The sequence below is a fragment of the Neopsephotus bourkii genome, unplaced genomic scaffold (genome assembly GCF_033783945.1).
Source record: "Neopsephotus bourkii isolate Nb327-2 ecotype Australia unplaced genomic scaffold, CSIRO-AGI_Nbou_v1 NB_1767, whole genome shotgun sequence".
NCBI lineage: Eukaryota > Metazoa > Chordata > Aves > Psittaciformes > Psittacidae > Neopsephotus > Neopsephotus bourkii.
Window position 1 is genome coordinate 8,497,734 of NW_026902241.1, and position 22,500 is coordinate 8,520,233.

A 22,500-nucleotide genomic window follows, 5' to 3' on the forward strand; every position below is an offset into this window, starting at 1 on the left:
GTTTAAATACATACAGCACTAGTTCTGTGGGTAATTGTGAGATTACTCATGTGCACTGTGTCTTTGGATGACTGGGACTTAAAGAGCAAATGCTTTCCTACCTGCTTTTTGTAATATTTGTCCCTTCACCTTTGAATTGACATTGGCTCAAAGCCAGATTGGATGGGGCTTTGAGCAACCTGGTCTAACGGAAGGTGTCCCTGTCCATGCAGGGGGGTTGGAACCAGATGATCTTAAGGCCCCTCCAGCCCATACTGTTCTATGATCCTATGAATCCAAATCATTATTTTGTTAAAGGGTTACCAAAAATCTCCCACACTTAACTGAATTGTTTTCTGCAGTGACAGAGCATATTTCTTGTTACTAGAAGATCCTCTGTTTTCTCATAAGTTTGTCTTTCATGTGCCTGAAAAGAGCACGGAGGTCAGGGCTTCTGGGAAATATGGAGTTAAAGTAATCCAGGCTGGTTGCCTTGAATAGGAAATCGCTTGCCCCAGCAGTCAATTTGCCTAATTGATTAGAAGCCTGATTGCTACCCCTAGGGGCTCGATGCTCCTGGGGCAATTCTTTCTCCGGGAGGAATTCTTTCTCTCTGGCCGGGTTCCGATGGGCGCTCCCGGTGCGCCTCGCATCCCCCGATCCCACGGTCACCCCGCAGGGTGTCTGCGGCCCTGCTGGGGACGCTCAGCCCGTTGCTGCTTCAGCCTTTCCTGCTCCTTCACCTCTAGGGAGTGAGAACCACGACTGCCCGAAGGATGGGAGTCCAGCGGTCTGGGAAGCTTCCCCGAAGCCAGAACCAGCCGGAGCGGCTCCCTGGTTCCCTCAACAAAGTTGTCTGGTGAAGCCCAGTGGCAGGAAGCAGTTTACAGCACAGTAACTCAGCTCAGTCCGAGCTTTTTCAGCTTGCCTTCAGTAAGATTACCATGATAAAGACCAGCACTCCTTTTTTTTTTACTTCCCTTTTGCCCCTTCAAGTCCCTACTTGATCTTGACTTACCTGGATTTCATTCTGGTACCTTGGCACTTTGGCTGTTCTCCCAGACAGATGTAATTACAAGAGTTCAAATAAACCCTTTTTGCTGTTATTGGGGCAGGGGATGAGGGAGTAAGGAGAAAGCAGAGAGCTGCTCTGAAGTTTTGCTGGGAGAGCTCACCTCCTCCCAAGTCTCTTCAGGTCTTCTCTGCAATTCAGAGGGCCCAGAAAGTGGCAACTGTGGGACATGATCCAGCATTCAGGTCTAGCATGAAACAGAAATAGCAAAGGGTGAGCCCAACAGGATAAATAGCAATTGCGGACTGCCAAATGCGTTTCAGCGTCTTCCAATGAGACCTCAGCATTCTTACCTTGAGAAAGAATTTGACATTTTAAAACGAGAAACAAAACCCACATGAAAGCTCACTGAAAGCATTACATAGTTAAACAGCACAGTGGCTTGCAGTCTACTTCAGCACTCATTCAGTGCCGAGGTGAAGAAAAATGTCTTTTATTTCACCCTTCTCCATCTTCACCACATGCTGCAATTCCTGGACAGTCTCCAAATCAAATACAACCTGCTCTCCTTACCTTGTGGGACTTAGGGACATCCCTGTTGCTAGGGCTGCAAGGTACCAAAAGAATAACAAATATATTTCTGTATTTATGAAAAGTAGTCCCTCTCATCCACACATTACAGAACTCAGTTCTAGTTTCCTAAGAGTGGAAAGCAAGTTACAACTCCAGTTATGGTTCACCTGGGAATGGCTTATAGGGATTCTCCTTTATGTCAGCATAAAAAAGGGCAGTCAGCTGGCGAAGGCAACACAGGCATAACCCAGTCTCTAATGCAATGTAAAAAACTATGGCAGGGTTTAGACTTTCACTCTGACGACATTCACAAGTCACCTGGAACAAAGACGCATGGGAAAAGTGAGGCTAGCCTCAAGAGAATTATTTCTGTTATCTTCAATTCGATACTTAGTTTTGTCACTAGACATGTTAGTACATTATTAGGAAGTAGAGCTGTATTTCTACCAGGAAGACTGACCTTGTTGCTTTTTATTCTATTACTTCCCAACCCCTTTTTTTCTAGGCCATAAGTATTTGTACATCCACACACTTCACTGTTGCAGTTCCTGATTTAGTACTCTGAGAATGGCTATTAGAACCACTACACAGATCTTTAATCCTTTTGACAAGATATACTTATATTCCTCGTGTATTAAACTTAGAGTCCATAATGCATTATGCAGTGACCTGGATGACAGAGTAGTGGCTGCATCTATTTAATCTGTGACAACACCAAATGTAAACAGGGTACCAGGGAGCTGGGCTTAGAATACAAAGTGATCTTGACAAATGGGAAGCATGGTCTGAAGAAGCAGCAGGCTGTCCAGGAGAGACAATGCAAGACAGTGCACATAGGCAAGAATAATCTGCTGCATGAAGACAGGCTGTAAAACATCTAGTTAGAGAGTAAGCTCTACAGAGATGAGAGCTGAGTGGCTACTGAGGGTTGCAAGATTAGCAAACCCAAACACTGCAAGATGAACTATAAGCACAAGTCTGACCTGGAAATCATAAAACATTAATAAATCACTTCTATGCTGCATTACAGCTTCAAGGTGAGTACTGCATCCAGTTGTCTGTGAGGCACTTCAAGAGGGACACCAAACAGTTGAAGAGAACAATAAGGATGAACAGAGGTCTAGAAAATGCAATTAATTAAAACAGCATTAGCTTAAAAAGAAAAGACTGAAGTTACTATTGTCTGCAATAGTGGAAAAGACTTTTTTTTCTTTTTTTCTATTTATTTAGTTATCCCATAAGGAAAAACACAAATTGGATCGGGCTGAAGTTGCAGGAAGAAGGTTAAGGTTCCAGACTGAGAAATATATTTTAATGGTAAGAACAAGGGGGGCTCTGGACCAAGTTTGACAGGGAGAGAATGTCCCTGAGAAGCTGTCAGACAAGTATCTCATAGTGATGAGTGGGTATTATCTGAAGTTGTGTTGCGCAGGGGAGTGGGTTAGATTATATTTTCTTTAGAAGAACTTTCCAGTTCTGCAGTTCCAGTAACCAGTAATTGTAAAAAAATCAGCGGTTAATATAATTTTTCAAGATCCTTACCCCTTCAAAAGATGTGCTGGTTTTGATAAAGTTTTCATAAAACAAACCAAAAAACTTATGAGCTAAGCTGTCAGTTCTACCATCCTCTACAAAAACCTGGTATGTATTCATATTATTTTATTATGGTATGATATCACAAAGCAATTACCGTCTTGTGCTTAACGATGTAAGAACTGCAAGAACCCGTAAGTACTAGACAAGCCTTTTGAATAGTCTACAGAAACTATTTCTGAAACACAATAAAGTCTATATAGAGTGCCTGATCTTAAAAAAATAAAATCAACACTCCTACATTGGGACATGTATCACCTAGAGAGAACCATCTGCCTGCATGCTCTCTGGTATGCTTTTCTGTTAATACTTATGTCTGAAAACAGAAAAAGCAAAGACCAAGAAATGACAGGCAGAATTATTATATCAGAGTATATACTAGAGTATTAAAAATGGATTCAGTAAAAGTAAATAAAACAATAGCTTAAACTAAATTTAATAAATATTTCTTTATCTTTGATGGATTAAATTTAGTATTTCCACTACAATTCGAAACATGAGTTAAATTTTTTTTTTTAATTTTCGATTTAAAAACATTGTACGAAAAACATCACAAGAAAAGAATGGTTCCAAAATATATTTTAAATTATACAAACCAGCTGTGTATTACATGATATACAGCCTGGTGCACTCTTTTGCCTTTTGTTGAACATTTTAAAACACACCAGCACAGTGCACCAGATTCAGCTCCTGTATGAAGAAAAAGCATTTCTACCTGCATTCAGTGGATTTATTCTAATATCCAGTGTTACTCACTCTTTCTTCCTTTCTTTCAAACAGAAACCACACTCAGACCTATCGCACTTACAAATCACAATGAAATTTTACGTAATTGATATTATTCCCTTGTACTTTACTGTGAGATCACTCTGCACTTTACAGCAGTAGATAATTTTGTTGGTTTTTTCCCCTCCCTGCAGTCTGAAGGATTTTTGCATCTCCAAATGAATTTTCCCAGGCATGAGCAATACCCACTGAATGAATTTAAGATTTTAGTGTATTATACATTAATCACCTCGTAGAAATTCTCAGCCTGATGAATAGCTCAGTTCAGTTCTGAAGTATCAACGTTACATTTATTATTAAAATTAGAAGTTAGGACATACTTTGCATGTGCTTTCTTAGCGAATTTGTAGCACTTCAAAATAAGTTTGGTTTCCTGTTTTCTTTCCAGTTACGTTCTTCCATTTAAAGAATGCTTTTGCCAAATTTGCAGCAGCAGAATCTGAAAATGTTTTGAGTGTTTAGGTCTCTTAACACCTACCATGAAATATCACAACCATTGCATAAGCAAGAAGAAACAAACAATTTGAATACCCCTTATAATACATAACTTGTTTTAATATCAACAATTACACATCCTTCTGTGGGCACAGGTAGATTTCCTTACCCTTAAAGCATGTTTCAGTGTAAGCCTAAGATGTACAAGGAGTACATCTTGGGAAAAACACTACCATGTATAAGGATCTGACCATAACATAGACTATTATCATCAACATACATACAGTCTTGTAGGTTAAATTTATGTAGCTCCTACATGGATGACAACCACAGCTTGTATTTTCTCTCTGAACACACTTTAACATGCATAGAGAGTACAAGGGACATCCTAGTACAAAGTGAAATTTAGGCGTCTTGAGGGCATAGGAAAGTTTGCTTCCTGCAGCGGCTGCAATTCCTCTACAGGATCCCTCCAATTTGGCTTTTAGCTACAGGAAAGCAAATCAAACACAACCTCCTGGTGTTTGCGTGGATATTGACCAAAAGTTAACACTAGATACATGTATAAAAAAAATTCTGCCTGTGTACCCTGGAGGTGTGTCCTGGTTGCTATGGGAATGGTAATCACGAATTTCCTGGCTAAAGTGTGATCAAAATCCTAACTTTCAACACTGCATTAATGTTGTTTTTCACACTTGCAAGATACAGATTTTAGCTGTAGTTCAGGCGTTCCCCAACAGAATAAACTCTTTCCCTGACATGGTGCTAGGATGTTAAACTTAACAAAAAAAAAAAAAAAAACAGAACACAAAACCCAACCACAAACAAAACCCAAACTAAACCAAAAAACCCCAACAACATCAAATAAAAAACCAAACCAAACAAGAAAAAAAGGTTAAAAAAGTAACAGTCACATACAGATAAACCTTTACATTACAACCACCCGCATTTCTAGCAAGCCCCCACCAGTTTCTATTCAAGCTGGTGGCTCAATGTACCTGAGACAGCTAATTAAAAAAGGAAGTGGTCAAAGTCATGCCTTTTTTTTTTTTTCTTTCCTTTTTTTTTTTTGTAAACTTCAAAGGTGATCCCTCTCCTTCCTCCTCTTTACATTTTACTGTCTGGCTTTCTGCCCATCCTGCAGCTGTTAGCCGAGCCTGTGTTTCATGGCGTCAAACCTGCCTCCTCACGGTCCATAAAGTTACAGCAGGGATCGTGATACGCAGGTGTGGAAAAGCCAGAAGTGCAAGATGGGCCCGTTAATGATTTTTCTGGCACCCCATGCTGAGCTGCTGAGAAAAGAGAGAGCAGCTCGAAGAAGGCAAGGGACTCTTTGTTTGCAGAGGTATTTGAGATCGTATTACCTCTCCCACAACAAAGGTGTTGGGTTTTCACTTTAAGGGCTGTTTACAGAAATGATCCACCTTTTATACAGCTTTTAAAAAATGCTTTGAGGCTTTAATTGGACGCAGGATTTGTGTCACACCAGTATGAAAACTCTTACTTTTCATTTAAGCCCCCATTAAATCATTCCATGATCTTACTCAGTGATAAGCAGCCAGCTCCCATTATGTGGACTTAACAGAGGAAAATAAAAAAATCGAATCAGTAGGGGTACATTTATATCATAAATTCTAATCTGGTAATTTCTGCACCCATTAACCTTTGGGCAATGAACGCAACAAAGGCAGAGGAGACCAACTGCTAAAAAATTTGCTGTTCTTGAAATAACTGAACAATGTAATAACTAATATCTAAAACAGTTTATAAAAGTCACTTAGAGGTCTGCTTCACTTTAAACATTGCTGCTCAAGCTGTGATCTGAACTGTGTCCAAAGAACAACTTTAAACAACTCGAGGTCAAGACTTTTAGAAATGGGTGCTTGATGCTAACAGCCTGCAGAAACCACTTTCCGGACATACAAGTGACACATGATATTCTCTGCCACTCAGAATCAATGGGTCTTAAATCATCCAAACACCAAGGTATAGCCCAAATTTCACAAAACACTTAGTGCCCAACTTCAACCAGTGTTCCTATATCCAAGTAGGAGAGAGAACCTGAACAGTTGCATTGGGGCTTTAAACTCTGTCCTTGACTCTCTAGTTAGGTGTGGGACACTAGTACTTCTGCAATCTCTAAGTCCTAGGTTGCCTAGCATCCCAATCTTTAGGCATCTGTATTTTAATCCTAGCCCTTTGCATCGGTATTTTAAAGCTGGGCAGTATTTTGGTGCTAAAAAGAGCAGACAAAGACTGAGAGCAGCAGTTAGTGAGGAACATGTTGCAAGGAGATGGGAGTTTTAAGAGGAGGTCCTGAGGCAGAAATGAGCTGGCTGGGCTGTCATCACAGCTGTTCATCCATACATCACTTCCTTAAATGTTCAGCAAAGTAGGGATTTGTCTACACATAATCTGTAAGACAGTTACAATTTCTATTGCCACAACTCCTACAGATACAAAGGTGCTGGGGCTCAGAGCTCAAAGACGGAAGTTTAGTTCTGGAACTGCATATCCATCTAGACCTACATGATGGATATGCCCCCTCTGGCAAGCAGTGGTAGATGAATTTCAGGCTCCTGACCTGCTCACATATTTTTTCCTAATACTCTATTTCCCCAGACTACCATTTCTGATGCAGTAATTCCTAAAAACTGAAACCTGAAGAAAAGCAGTGCCAGCTGTAAATTAGCTGGAAACAGGAGCATCATGCTTCTGCTTCTGCTTCAGCATTGGGTTGCATTACTGAGTGGCATATGAATCTTTGAGATATCAGGATATCTCTTTAAGAAAGGCCAGTGGGAACCAGAATGGACCTCATCATCTGCGACAGTGAAGAATGCAGAGTGGTTTTCTCCATGCCTGCAGCTACAACTTGCTCAGAACTGGCATGGCATAACTTTGCTGACAAATGTATAAGTTGCTTTTTCTAAGAACATTAGGGAATGATGTGCATGTGTTTCACGATGCTCATAAGTCCAGTTCTGACAACCGAATTCCAAGGGGTCTGGGTACACGTAAGACATTGTCTCTCCTCTTTTGCAGTAACTGCTGTGGTAACTGTGACAGTATCTCAGTATCTTCAGCATAGAAATATAACACAAACTGATCATCCCAGGACTGCAAAAAGATAGCCTGTATCCAAAAAAAAAAAAAAAAAGCAACCAAAGCTCAAAAACCTCATTCAGGAATAGAACTCTTACAGTATCCACATACAGCAGGGAAGTAGATACAGAGGAGGTAACAACTCTATTTTTGCTAGAAATGTATTTCACAGCTGTCAGAAGGAAGAGTAAGGTGATCTCATGAATAACTGCTTTTGCTTGACCCTTTGACCACCAGACTAATCTTTCACTATATATCCTGCAGCAGTCTGTAATAACTTCCCCATCTTGTGTCAGCAGATATATTTTAACAGCAAAGCACAAGGAACAAAATCTTTTAAACTCAACAAATCTCAGTAGCCTTTGTACTTCACCCACAAGCCACAACCTAGATTACATGAATTGGCCTTTCTCAATATGTTTGTAGTGCCCCAAAATGTCTTCCCAACTGTATGAAAACTACATCAGTTTTTCAGGAAGAAGCTCTGACCTTGCAGCTCTGGAGGGCTATGAGCCAGTCCTCTCTGCTCTCACAAGGAAATAAGTTTATAAAAAAGCATGTTACAAACTGAAAAGCTAAAGGAGACCGGGCATGGTGCGTATGTGTTGCAGAACACTATGGGAAATTATCAGCTCTGCTACGGAACTCTTCAATGACCGCACGCACGTTATACAGTCTTTTTACACCACTACTCCTTTCTCTGGTGGTGATGGCAGCACAACCCTCATCTCACAACGAAAGGCTGGAAGAAAACAAGCAAACGAAGCAATCTTAAGAGTTGTGAGGTATTGAAATACAAAACCAATAGAGACAAGAGATTTATCTCAAACTGATTTTTAGGTTCTGCGCTTCTCCAGACTTCTGCAGGATTCTTCATTCTGAGATTCCCAACCTTTTATTACAGATGCTGCTTGCAACAGTGAGTGCTACATACAGCATCCTGATTTTTGCTGCATTACAAGTCCCCTTTGAAAGGCCTCAAATCACAGTTTAGTAAAGCCAGCTATAAACCTCACTGCGTAAAGCATCTCTCCTCCAGGCGTGCTCACCTGTTCTTCACGGGCAATTAAGGACTGTGTCTGGGTTCAGCTGCTGAGAACTGGGACTATGCTCTGGGATTTTCTCTGGCAGCCTCAGCTCTGCCTTCCCCAGCACAGCTGGGGTAGTGGTAACTGCAGCTCCTGGCCACATGCTACACAGAGATAACTTGGATGGCACAAGTGACATGTACCACACCAAGGCTTTACCATGCTTTACTAAATCCTTTAGGCTACTTCTAACACATAATGGTTCTCAACACTGCGCACTGGCAAAATAGTTTTTGCAGACTGCTGTTATTATCTCTGCTCTGTATCAGTGGAGTTTTGGGGTATATTTTGATTTAAACAAGTACCTTTGTGATATTGAACTCCAATTTCTACCAGCTTATTTGTCGAACATTTAATGTTATGTGCTCCTTAGTTTGAAATCACAGGCTTTAACTCCAAGACTGAATGAGGTACACATGTCATGCAATGTTCAGTCTCCTACTTGAATCAGGGTACAGCACTAGGCTGGCAGGGCTGTCCTGCTTCTTACAACCCTGCTAGCTTACTCAGAGAGTAAGACGTTTCTAGTGCACCTTGATTTTCCCAGACTTGTTTGCCAGATTTTTCAATTAGAAATATTTGGGGTTTGTAATTTTCCTTGAATTCTGTTTGGCCAGCTTATAGCAATGGAAACAAGTACAAGTTATAGCCATGTCTATGTGCTTTTATTTTTAAGCTGAAATACTGTTTTCAAACTGTAACAATTTCAAAACTATTGAAACACTGAAAATTTGTGAAATTTAAACCCAATTCTGAAAACCAGTGGAGTTCAAACATTTATTTCCTATTTCTTAATTTTTCCCATTTTCAATCATTTCTAATCAAAGAAATGCTAAAGAACATTTAAACTTGATAAATCCATGGTAACATGACAAGGGCTAAGCCTTGTCTGATCTGGCAACCAAGGAGAAGGTGGGAGGGAATCCGAGGGAACAGCCGGAGTGAGAAGTGAAACTGCAAGACCTTGAGATGGTGATCAAAGGGAACAAGGACTCCCAGGCACAGTGAGAAAAAGCATTACTGTCCTGGAGAGATGAAGGAAAAAAAATCTGTAAAAACACAGGGTCCTCTTTGTGGGGCTTTTCCCCCAGCACTGTTTGGAAGAGTTGATTTTTAACTGTTACCTTAGTTCAATTCAGATAATTTCATTTGCTTCCTTAAGTTTGCCTTATCTCAAATAATGCCCCAAGCTCCAGAAGTGCATTTCAGTATACACTGGGTGTAAATACAACAACAAATATGACCCCATTTTAGGGACTATCCAACCAACTGGATGCCCAAAGATTAACAAGCTGACGTTTGAAAACTGTTTCATCTATGAACCTTGAAAGGCAAACACTATAGCACCATGTTATTAAGAAAAAAACAAAAAAGCTGAGATTTTCTTTTTATTGCTGTTGTCAACAACAGTCCCTAAAACCAGCTTTCAAACCAGAGGATCATTGTGTTTTAAAGCATTATTAGCGCTGGCAATTTTTCTCTTTGTTTAAAAAAATCCCAATGCAAACCAAAACCACTTTTCTCTATTGCAACAGTGAAAGTTTTGGGGGGGGGAGGGGAGGTGGTTTGAGTCATTTTATACTGTAAGTTGGAGCATAAGAATTCTTCAGGTATGGTATAGATAGATAGATACCAAAGTGACAAGAAGGAAGCCATGTAAATTAAAAACAAACATACGGAGAAAAAATCCAAACACAAAAACCTCCCAAGCTCCCCAGACCAAACCAGCAGAACAGTCTGCTCCTTAATTCTCAAGTGCTGATATTGACCATTTTTCTGCAGCTGCCACACCTCAGTGCTGTCCCATAGCTCTCATTCATATATTTTTTTCCTTGTGCTGGATGGAGTAGAGACACAATTTCTGAGCACATACAATATTTCAGGTGATAGAACAAGATCATGGTGGGAAAGAGGGGGGAAGCAGTGCTCTTCAGTAAAGCATTAGAAGGCATTTTGGAAGACTTCATCACTTCCAGATAAAGCTGAAATTCAAATGTCTTAAGATCCCATTTCCTTCTCTGCTCCTGAATAAGTTAGCCACCTGTTTCTATGAGTAGCATCTATGGTTTGTGTATAGCAGTTTCTATGTAGCAATAATTGTTTTTAATGTTTAAGAAGGAGTTGTACCTCTCAAGCTGGTCCAGAGATAGGCACACAGGAAAAGAATCAGTGAAGGGAAAGAAATAACTTGTACAGTGCTTCAAGATCCACTCCAATCAGGGCAGTGGTGTGGTCTATTACGATGACCGTGGTCTGGGCACTCTGGATGAGCTCAGAGAACTTGTGCAATGCTTAGGCAGAAACATACAGGAGCCAGTGGAGAAGAAAATCAATGGGGATAGTTGGAAAGCAAGGCAATATGAGGTACTGCAATGGAGAAGAAAAGCTTTAATGAGCTTTGAAGATAAGAAAAGATGAGGATTCAGTGACAGATCCTTCCATGGGAGCAGCACAAATATTGGCTGAGAAATTATTTTAGCTCTTATGCCTGAAGAGTGGAAGTATCTGTCCTGAAGCAGAGAGAAAGCTAAACATTATTCTGTTATCAAGGTGGGACTAAATATAGGCCTGAACACTGTCCTGTGCAACGAAGATATGTCATTCGGACAAAGTTCTTCCAGTATCTATCAACTGCAGGGAAAAAAGCAATTAAAAAATGTACAGTTTCATCCTCAGCAGTGAAGATATAATATATATGTATATTAAATATATAATAATATAATTTTTATTGAAAGCATCAAAATGGGGGATTTCACTGGAAAACCTGGAAGAGGGGAAGAGTTTAGTCACTGCTTGAAATTCCAATCTATGTGCAAAGCACAGGCAAGACCTTCACAACTGAAGTGGTACATTAGCCTCATGTTGTGCAAGACTGAACTACTTTTTTGCACCTTATAGACATACAAATAAATTATGATTAAAGCCAAAAGATATGCCTTGAATGACTTTTTGAGATTATTTTTTATTATTAAAAAAAACAACACTTCAGAGATGCATTTAAATTAGAATAAAAGGATGGTTATAACACAACTGCCTCTTCAACAGGTGGGGATTGACAAGTTACAAATATTTTCCTGTTTAGTCAGATAACTATTTAAGAAACAAAATCAGCTCTCAAGTGCTCTGAAGCCAAGCATAACCAAACCACCCACTGACTTATGAGTAACTATAGAAATGGTTACCAAGTGCAACTCCGGTAAGGACACTGGAAAAAACTGCTGACAAGCATGACCTTTATTGCACTCAGCTAAATAATTATAGAGCAAAATTCAGCTGAAAGGACCCAGCCAGGATTTTCACACTTACCTTAGGAAATATTTGCTCAGTTTCTTTTTGGGGCTTTGTGTGTTCATGACAAGGAGGCGAACATTGGCAGCATGCCGATCCCTGTGCTCTGGCTGGGCACTGTGGGCAGAAGAAAGCAAGCAGTCAGAAGGATGCGTTTTCTAAATGGGACAGTCAAGTCATGATGGCTCATTTGCCCCTTTGATGTGCCATCCTAAAATGCATCTTCACGGGGGAAAAAGTAACTTAACAAGCAGGACTGGTTCAGAGATTATATTTTCCTTATTCAAGCCAATCTCCATTACTTTGAAAGAAAATGAAGGAAACTTCTGAACAGGACCACATTCTGGGTTTTTTCCATATTTCATTCTTTTTATCCTACATATTTCTTTCTATTGGACTGTATTCTACTCTCATTTACCTTCAGTGGAAGTAGAGAGTAAATGTCCTAGTGTCAGCAAAATGGGTCCAGTTTTACATGGGCATAGCTTAAGTAGCCCTACCATGTTCTCTCTCAGCCAACATGAATAGAAGTTACTGGCCAAAGGAGGTGCTGATCCCTCCTTCTAGTGCTTGCACAGCTATGTAGTATGTTGTATCAGATAACCAGCTCAGAACTAACCTGAAAAGAGTTAGGGTGCAGAGTGGGGAGATGATCTTCCTTCAGGCCAGCACCAAGGTCTGATTCCCAGCACAGGTGGCCTAAATTCCAGAAGGAACACAAGCAGAGAATAGCTGGGGGTGACACCTTTGCTTTACACAGCACACTCATATCAATCCAGCACTACAGTGAAACTACAGTCCTGATCTAGTTCACAACTAAGGGAGGCAAACCAGGAGAAGAATAAAGAAACACTGAAAATGTTAAAAAAGGGTTATTTTTTCTTTTTGTTTGAGCTCTCTCTACTGGCTCACTTTGGTGTCAGACAAGTACTAGCAAGAGACCAAGGAAAGGAAGGGGAGGGGAGCAGGACTTGGCAGCAATAGCTGTTGTATCAGCTTAGCTGTAGCACCAACCCATCACTTAGGGCATGTGTGGTAAGCTGACTGTTAACAACAGCAAAACCTCAAAGCTGTTGAAATGACTTTTTTTCTTTCCTTATGAGCTAGAAAATTACAGTGGTTCTTTCTGACATCTTTCACAAAAGGTGGGTATACATGAAGGTACAAGATCTGGCTCAGAGACAAAGAACCGAAACAGTAGGGCTTGGAAACAGAGATTTAAAGCCTTTTTCAGGCCACCTTACCCCTCTTTCAATAGAAAAAGGGGGAGATAGAGAGGACCCTATTAATCTCTGCACAAAAGCTGTTCTGATGAAACCTTAAACACAGTGTTTTTTCTCCAAGTGGTTATTACCTTTCATGAGACCTACAGTAGTGCAATTGCACTGGTTCACTCTTTGTTCCCCTAGCTTCCTCTATCTGCTTCAAATCACTGTTGATCAAGTGCCTGCTACCTGCAGCTCTTGGGAGCGGTGTACAAGAAGCCCTACACTGGTGTTCCAGAAATGTCTGGATCTGGCTGTGCTGGAAGGAGTGTAAGGTATTTGTACATTTTTACTTCTAGGCATGAACTGCAGTTGCAAAGGTTCATGACTGAGGCAGCAAAGGAAACCTCAGCCATGAGGTAGGTTTGATTTGGATCAGTTGGTGGAAAGCATCAGGCAAAAGTTTGTGTCAATACCTCCAACTATTTACAGACTCTTAGATGAAAAAGCTTATTCCAATGACTTCTTGAATAATAACATGATGAATGCAGTCAGCAGCTGCAACAACGGTGTGCGTGCAGTGCACTTAGATTTTGTAATGGGTCTGATTTAAAATTTCCTGTGAAATTCTGCACTTTCTAGCGGACAGATTTAGAATAACTAGACAGGCCAAGTTCAACCAGAAAAGATCCTGAGCAACATGATCTTGATCTGAAGCTGGACCAGAAGTTGGATTAGAAGCCTTCAGAAGTCCCTTTCAACCACTACCTTTCTAATGCTTCTAAGCACACATAGCTGTAGATTTGCTCCAGTCACTTTCACAGAGATACCCCACTTGACTTGAGTACTCTACGAAGAGCACTTACAAATGATAACAGTTGAGGTCATTACCAAAACCAAATGCCTCTCTGGGCTACCTGCTTTGGCCAAACACCCAGCCACTGCCCTGTCAGTGTGACAGCTGGGTGAAGTACAATGGACTCTTGAACAGGAGACAGGGTCAAAATCAGTTAGGCCCTCTTTGCCTCAAGATGTAACAAATAAAGACAGGATTAGATGAAGATGGCAGGGAGAAAACACGCTCTAAAGTCTGATTATTGTTCTTCAAAATACAAGATTATTTGTCTTTACCTGGAGAAGAGTTTGTGTGCCTCTGAGACCATCTCCTCTTTCCAGCTGGCCTAATTAAGAAAACATACAGGCAATCTTGTCTGTGTCTTGACCATACAGAACAACACAAGCTGCGACTGAGAGGGAAAGTAACTACAAACATCCCAGCTATGGTGGGCAGATTAAGCAGGAGGCCAGCTGAGCAAAGAGAGAAAGCAGCAGACCAGCCTCCTGGACCCAGTGCCAGAGGTTAGCAATATATTGTACTTTGCAAACAACAGAAGTCCTTGTAGTGCTCTTCCTGCTGAAACCTCATGCAGCCTGCAAACAAGCATTAAAGCAAAGAAGAGGAGCTATTTCCAGTAACCTCCACAAGCACGTGTATTCCATAATTTTTTGTCAGTTGCACACAGCCTTAACTTCAAGACTTTTGTTACTTTAACTGGGTGTGTTCATTTTGACAAAACAGAAGGTAAGGAGAAGTCAGTCTCAAAGAGAAACCTTCATTATAGCTCCACTCGATTTTGTTAATGTAGTAAACATGGGAGCGTTGCTTTAATTTCAGTCGTGTGAAAAAGTAAAAAGCAAAATCTTGTCTCAGTGCATAACTATAATGTCCTTAAAAAATTGCTAAGAGCTTGTAAGATAAGTAACAATTGCATTTCCTGCATGCAGGAAACGAGGGAAAAAAGAAGACATCTGAAGTAGGAAAGGATCAGGCATTCTATCTAAGCTTCCTGACAAAGAGGAGGATGAGTGAGAATTGATTTTTATGCTGCTTGCTGCATGGTCCTGCAAGTCAATGCAGATCCCTACTTCTTGCTTCAGATCTGTTTCAGGAGAGATTTTGCACCCAGCAGGCAAAGTGTGCCAGCACTGGAGTGAGCAGTGTTATCGGGTGTTAGCTGCAGCACTCTGATACAACCTTGAGAACTAGCACATCATTAGGGATACTTTCACAGTGAAATGTGTGGGTCCTAGGTCCATATGTCAGACAAAACTGCGGATGCTTTTAAGGAGGAATTAAAAGATTAAAACAAAACCTAACTACAAATAACTTTTAGCAACTGTTCTTGTAAGTGCTGCTTTTACATTTGATTTCAGTACTATTACTGAGATACTCAAAAAGCATTTTGATAAAGTGACTCTGTATGCTCTTCTGTTTAAAAAAAGAAAGAAAAAAACTCCAAAACCAACCAATCAAAAACCCCACCACAAGATGTAGTTATTTGTTTGAAAAGTGGTCTGGAAAAGAAATTAACATGGAAAATTTTGCAATGAAACATCAGGTATTATAGTTATAAAGTCTGATGCTCTCATCTCTGCACCTTGGGCAGTCATTGCCACCTCCCTGAATTAGCAGCAGTTTACACCTACTTGCACTGATATAAATGACAACAAAAGAGCAAAGTGGTAGAAAACAGGTCTGCAACATATAGCTTCAGCCAAACACACCTGCACCCCTTTCACAGAGCAAATACATCGCTCTATGTCTAATCGTATATTACAATAATACTAATAATTTATGTGGAACTACATACAACGTAAACAACAATTTTATACGCTAGACTTATAAGAGCTTTGCTAATGACTGATATTTCCACAAATAAAACACCCCTGTTCGCATATTGCATTCTAAGTACATTTTAAAATAAATCAGGATTTGTTCTTTGGCACAGCTGAAGCTGAAGCAGGACCTGCTCCCCCTACAGCTATCTTCATGAAGAAAACACGAGTTCACCACTATCGAGTTGGCAACACAAGGCATCACTGTTCCTGAAGACCACTTCCAATTCCTACAGGACTCAGCTTCAAGAGCACATCACTGCAAGATTAAATAGCAGACTCCCTGACCACACTGACATATGACCTCAGCTGTTATTCTTTGTAAACTACATGGCTGAAGGACCCCAGGTTTTCTAAGAAAGAAGTGATGCTGTGGTTTGCTTTTTCACCTTGAGGTTCCTGAAAAGCATGAAGACCTATGGTCCTCTCCAGCCTTCCTTACCTGTGCTGATAAAACCAAACTGACACAGGCCTCCCGTTCTCCACAGCAGTCACCCCTCCTGTGGTGGCAAGAGACTGCCAATATCATACCTGAGACTCCTCCACCTATGGAAACATTTGTGGTTAACAACTCTAGATTTTTTTCCTGATTATCAAGTTTTATTCCAGACATAACTGGAAATGCTTAATTTGAAATAAATTCCTAATGACCCCTCTTACAGACTAGCTATTCAGATTATCTCCCTGTATTAGCCCTAATAAAGAAGCTTATTTCTTCACATTGCCAATCATGTGAAAGGAAGCCAACTGTCTGAAAAGTTACCTGTTTATTCACAATACACCAGCTCCTTTGCACCAGTTGCCACATGGATTGCTTTCTATCCATAATCCACCTGCTTCATAACCAGCAAGTTAATACTGTGGGGCTCCCTTCAAGTACCTTTATCAAAGAACACTATGCTCTTAGTGAAGAATAAAAGTGAAGTTCAAACCAAGGCCAAATCCACGCCCTGTCCCTGATATGGGAGGCAGGAGAAGTCTTTGTATCAGACAACATAATTTCACTTTAGGATGAACCACCTGAAATGTTGTAAACAAACAATGATTTCTCACTCCCAATCCACAAACTCCCCTTTTATAGATCTATCCTATACACATGCTTCTCTTGCTCAGAAATCATGTACAGTACCTCAATTTTATCCAGATTCTTTGGCATCTGCTGCTCCACACGTAACTCCGCTTGCCGCTAAGGTTATAGGTAACTATGTAACACAGCAAAGTGAATGTCAATACACGCAACTTCAGGTAGCAGAATTTCACGTTAATCTCAGCTGCTGTGTCTAGAGTTAAAACAGCAGCAGCTGGTGCTCAGGAGACCCTGGTTTGGGAGTGGAAGGTGGACTGGAAAGGGGAGGAAGTTTGTTTACACACAGCTGATGACAATGCCTTGCCTATCAGTGGCTGCTTCTCTGACATTTCTATAACAAGAAGTGAAAGAGTATTTGTGTGGGGATGGCAAAGCTGGTCCTCAGAAAATGCAGTTCCTCAAAAGCTATTCCATGGCAAGAGGGGCAGTCTCTCCTCCTGTCCCTACACCAAAGGGCTAGACCCTACCATCCACAGACTTCTTCCTCCTCCTATGGCAAGTGCATTTCAATGATGCCTAACCCTAATGATTTTAAGATTCTGTGATCCTGTGACTGAAAGAAAAGCCAAGAGCTTCTGCAGGACAAAAGGCACTGGACATATGCAAAGTGGTATTGCTCTGGGAAAGGAAGGCTGCCTGAAGCATTAAGTGGAGTTCAGGGATCTGTTTTGTTGTGATTTAAAACAGGTGTGGGAGGGAAGAGAGGGGGAGCCACAGTCTTCACCCACTAATATTCAGGTACACGGTAGTAGACACCAGACAGACACACAAAACCCCAGGTCTCAGGCCTTCCTTGGTATGTAAATTTCTGCCTCATGCCTCTGAAACCTAATATTGCTACTCACAATCAGCACCTCTTCCTTGACCCACCCTGGTTTCTGAACACTGCACGCATCTCACTCAGTTTTCCCCTCCTCAGCCCTGTAACAGCCTGCACTATATTTCTCCCTCCTGGCTCTCACCCTTCCTTGTCACACTGTTTCTCTTTTAAAACTCATCTTGGCTTTGTCCCCCTGGTTTTGAAGTTATGTCTCTACCATAGGGTAGAGATGTACAATTTATTTTTAACAGGCAAGCTCAAATACCCTTAAGTCTGATTTAGACTGCAAGGACCAAGCCCTGGGCACTTCTGATGCTCCCCAGTTCTAACAAAGCTCTTTCTGTGTTACACTGAAGCCCAGCACATATATGGATTTCTCACCACCCTCTAATGGCTCCTCATTCTCCTCTGTCTCTTGTCCCCTGTCTGTGAGAGCTCTTCAAAGCTCTATCCTGGGCCTCATCTTCTGTATCTTATCCTCAGGGAGCCTCCTCTCTTCACACTGATATAACTATTACCTCTAAGTAAATGGCTCACAAATCTACATCTGAATACCAAACTGATCTCCATCAGTTTAGCCCTACATATTTAATAACACTTTTGATCTGCTGCCCTGGAAGGACGACTATTTGTGTAATCTTAAACTTTGCAGTTATTACTGAACAGCTTGTATTTTTCCTTTTATGTTATTTCCTTTTCTCCATGCTGATGGCAGCAATGTCCTTCTTATTTCAATAACTTTAATTCTTGATATGTCAACCTATCAATGTTGGAATGTTTTCTGCTTTTCAGGCCCTCCCCCACTATAAAATAAATCCAGACAACATGACTGTCCATGTTGCTCATCTTGATCTACTATAAACATTTTCCTTTTCAATTTGTCACTGCTCCTGTCTTTCTGGACCTGTGATGAACTGAATGATACATATGTCCCAGGATCTGGTGCACTTAGCTACAGTAAGGTAATCAGTCCACAGCAACCTTAGTTACATTACAAATACAATGCATCAGCAATAGCAAAAACAGTTGTTCCCTAGCCTCTGTGACTTCCCTTCCCTTCCTGTTGAATTTTTAATTCCTGAACATTATCCCCATATTCTATGCCAAGAGCTGGGTAAAAACTCCCTCTCGCTGGCTCCTCACAGTGCCCATGCTGAACATGCCCTCAAAGTGATACTTAAAAAAGGCAACTTGAATGTGTATTGAAATCTCCTGATTTGGACTCCTGTTCCAAATACTAATTTTCACAGACTTTTTCCAGAGCCTTGAGATGAAACTGGCCATCATGTTCAAAAGTAAGGACAGAAAGAGGGACAGACAGCAGAATTGCAAATCAATCTCATTTCCCTAGACTAAGAGTCAGAGTGAAGAAACCAGATCTTTAAGTACCCCAAAACCATGTAGATGAGGCCCTTAGTCATACGGTTTAGTGGGGGTCTTAGCAGTCCTGGTGTAATAGTTGATGATTTTAAATGGCTTTTCCAACCTGGTTGATTCTACGATTGTATGATCATTTACTTACATGTTTACACGATTTACTTCCTTTAGTTCCTCCTGTTTATTGCCAGTTAAAATAATTCCAGTGAGAAATTAATTACCTCCAGCGAGAAATAATCATTACCTTTAAACAGTCATTTTTATATTTCAGCTCTAACTATCCTTTGAGAGGCATGAAATGAAAGGAGGAATGAAACAAATGCTACGGATCCAGTAGCTGCTTCAGAAAGCCAAGGCAGACCTACCTGTTCTCAGTGTTTTCACTACTTTCTTCACACACTGGACTACAAACCATTTCTTAGGGTCTGCTGATGCTCTGCAGACACCAGTAAATCAAGCATGCCAAGGGAAGCTTTCTAACACAGAAGCTAAGCGGCATGAAGCATCTGGTATTTAAACTTATGCCAGGAAACTCTCTTAGCCTTCAAGGCAATGTGGCTGCATGCAAGCTGCCGACTGGCATCCATTCCTGGAGCACTCTCCACAGCAGAGCTGTCTGGCAAGTTCCCGTCTCCATGAATCTATAGCTTAATGCACATGTGTTTACCTAAATGAAGATTACAGACTGCAGTTCTATGCCCAGGATGGGTTTTGTAAAACCTCCAGCTTTCAACAGTTCAATATATGCAATTCTGCTCAGACATAAACACTGTTCCAAGTATAAGTAAAACCTGAAAATGGGATCTATTTTCTTCTTATTCAGCGAAGTATCATTCACTTCCAAAGTTTACTAGGCATAGTGGCATCATCCAAGAAAAAGAACAAAATCAAAACATCTCCTTGTCTACACTTAAGTTGTTTTAATAGCTAAAATCTGGGAAAATGTGCAAGACTTACAGTTTATTTGTAAAATGTTTTGCCTACTGATTTTGTTGGGGTTTTTTATACCAATAAGTAGTTGGATTAAATGATCCCTGCAGCCCCCTTTCAACTGAACTATTCTATTCTACTTTATCTTCCATTTTAACACTCAAGAGAAGTATCAAGATGTTAAAACTAACTTTTGAAAAGGAATTACATGATGCATGAAAAAGTCTGGATCTGGTATTTCTTTATTCTAAGGTTGGTCCTGCAGCAAGCCAACAAAAGTACTCATTTCTCATAGTAAAAATAAGTTGACCTTGCTCTGATCTAAAATCAGAGCTGGGGAACAAGAACTGCAGAGGAAAATTATTTTAATGTTGTTTTTTTTAAACTTCATGAGGCTGAGGATATTTGTTTCACCTATAGTGATATACATATACAAGTGCACAGTTGAGTTAAATGAAAGCTGAAAGAAGACTTCCCTGTCCTTGTATGATGGGAGCAAGGGGTTTAAAGAAAGTGCAAGAGCACTAACGTTTACAAGGGTTTGCACTGTGAACATAAGCATCTATGCACGCAAGCAAATCTTAATCCAGGGGTTGAATATATATCTCTAACTCTGGTGGGCAGGAATACAAACTAGGAAATGCTCCAGGCAATGTCTATGTAAAGCCCACATCAATTACCTGTATCAGTTACAGAATGAAGATACATTTAAGTTAGTGGCAGTTAGTGAGAAGACACAGCCTTTGATTGTAAGCCATTTGCATTTCATGGGGAAAAACCAAAAGCTTTCTGGGCCCAATTCCCCACAGACTGGCACCCAGGTGGCTGCCTACATGCATTGCACAGGCATACTGCTATCAGTACAGAATGGCTTAGTATGACAACTACTTGCAACTCCTTGTGTGACTAGAAATACATTCCTAAACACAAAATACTAGGGGGAAAGAAAAGCAAACATCCAAAAGCCAATAGGCATATGTGCCATTTTCCCTTCTTGCTTTTCTTTTCCACCTCACCCATGGGAACACTGTTAAGTTGCCCCAAGCTTAGCATACCAAAACAGGCCCACTTATTTCAGCTATCCCCTCTAAACTCATGGTCTGAACTTCTATTTTCCATAATTGTTCTAAAAATATCTTGTCTGCACTTAATTTTCTGCCAATAGTGTGAACATTTTGGGGGTTTACAAGTACTTTTCAAGTGTCCTTTTCTCTTTCCCATGCATAAAAGGTTGCCCCTTCATTTCTCTGCTTTACTTTTCTCCCACCTATTTGTGAACAATCACTTCTGTTTCAGTCAAGCATATAGAAACAAGCACTGAGCCAAGACATATTTGCCTTGGGTCAGGCAAACAGGGCCCATGTGGCCCACCCTTAGCCTGGGGCAGGATGAAAGGCCAACCAGGCCCCCTCACGGTTTGGCGACATCTGAGCTAAAACTCCCTTCGTTCGGGAACAATTACAGAAAGTCACCCAAAAGCATTTACAAATAAACCTCTTTCTAAAGCTAAGAGAAGATGCTTTTTCACCTCCAACAGTCACCACCCATTTTCTGCTGTCACTTACACTGGTGGGAGCCCAGGGTGCTTTCAACAGAGGGAAATCATTTAGGATTTTGGGTGCATGACTTCCTTCCTTGCAGCTAATCCAGACTAGACAGTAAAGACAGTAGTTAAAGTAGGTAATTCACACCAGACAGTGTGTGTTTTCTGGAGGCTTTTATTCCTTAACCAGAGAATGAAACAAATTATAATTGTGTGTTTTCACTCTTTCTCTGTTTATAGGGGTAAAACTCACCTTTCTTTCATGCTGCCTTTTGCCAGACCTGCACACTGCATAGCAGTTATCTAAATCTTCCTGAAGAACTCAGCTGGTGGCTAAATCCTATGGAAAAGTGATTTTAAGAATAGACAAAACTGCAGCTTATAGATGGAACATCTACCCAGACAGTAAAGATGGAAATGAACAAGGCCTCAGGGCTCCTTTTAAAGGCAACAGAATGAATTGGTTTTAGTCATATTTCACTGTCCAAGTAAGCCTTCCTGTCAGCCTACACTAAAACATGGAGAAGGCCCTAGTCCCACTCTTCTGCATAGGATGTCCACTCATCAGAGCTGGTCACTGTAAACTACTCCTGAGTTCAGCTTGAAGACTATAGCTGTCATATGTAAAAAGAGAAAGCAGAGCAATATTTGTTCTCCCAAGCCTTTTTTCCAGCTGACAGTCAAATGATAGCATTTGATATCGTCCAGCATACAGTGGGCCAAAGGCAAGAAGTCCATATTTGAGATGAAGCAAAGCTCTCACAAGCCCTGTGCTCCAGTACTAACTCCTACCCAGAGCTCAAGTGACCATTTATTTATCTAATTTCCTTTAGATAAAATTCATTTATTGTTATCAAGGACATTTTCTGGCCCTCATGGGACAAAGCCTGCCATAACCAACTATTTTCCCATCTTGTAGTGAGTTGCAGTGCTACCCAGGAAAAGCAGAGATGATACTAGGGGATAAGATGCATGGTCAGAAGGTGTAAAGGGGTCACTGCAC

General features: G+C 40.8%; 1 long non-coding RNA gene across 4 annotated transcripts in view; it reads right to left on the reverse strand.

Annotated features, from left to right (window-relative positions):
• Positions 1-22,500, reverse strand: part of LOC133225765 (uncharacterized) — a 63,284-nt gene that overhangs the window by 4,507 nt on the left and 36,277 nt on the right. For all 4 annotated transcript variants that reach the window (XR_009729267.1, XR_009729266.1, XR_009729265.1 and 1 more), the window contains exons 4-5: positions 11,878-11,976; positions 1,155-1,211 (exon numbers count right to left, since the gene is read on the reverse strand). This is a non-coding gene — a long non-coding RNA (uncharacterized LOC133225765). The remainder of the gene's footprint in view (positions 1-1,154; positions 1,212-11,877; positions 11,977-22,500) is intronic.